Raw genomic sequence first — 393 nt, 5'->3', positions numbered from 1 at the left:
TAGTTTTTGCCTTTTGCCAGGAATGGCACGCACACAACCGTGCCCACAACCCCGCATGTGCATGCGCTGCCCCTGCTGCAGTTGGGGTCGCGGCAAGGCACTGGTTGAGAACCGCTGGTTTAGATAGATTATTTTCCAACTGCTTCTGATTGACATTCAGACTTTTTAGGGCCATCTTTACTTCTCCTACTAGGGTTGTGCGCAGCGGCGTCCGAATCAGCCATTTCAGGCTGACGCAGCCAGTGCTGCACTGTGGGGGGGGGGGGGAGGCGTAGATGCCAGTGCGTCAGTCGGAGCACAGCCCGGCACTGGCTGTGTCAGCCTGGAACGGCCGATTCAGATGTTGCTGTGCACAACCCAACTAACAGTTGTTTATGGGTTTTATAGTTAGCA

The sequence above is a fragment of the Paroedura picta genome, chromosome 11, assembly GCF_049243985.1.
Source record: "Paroedura picta isolate Pp20150507F chromosome 11, Ppicta_v3.0, whole genome shotgun sequence".
NCBI classification, from domain to species: domain Eukaryota; kingdom Metazoa; phylum Chordata; class Lepidosauria; order Squamata; family Gekkonidae; genus Paroedura; species Paroedura picta.
The sequence above is the reverse complement of the archived record's forward strand: the minus strand, read 5'-3'. Positions refer to the sequence as shown.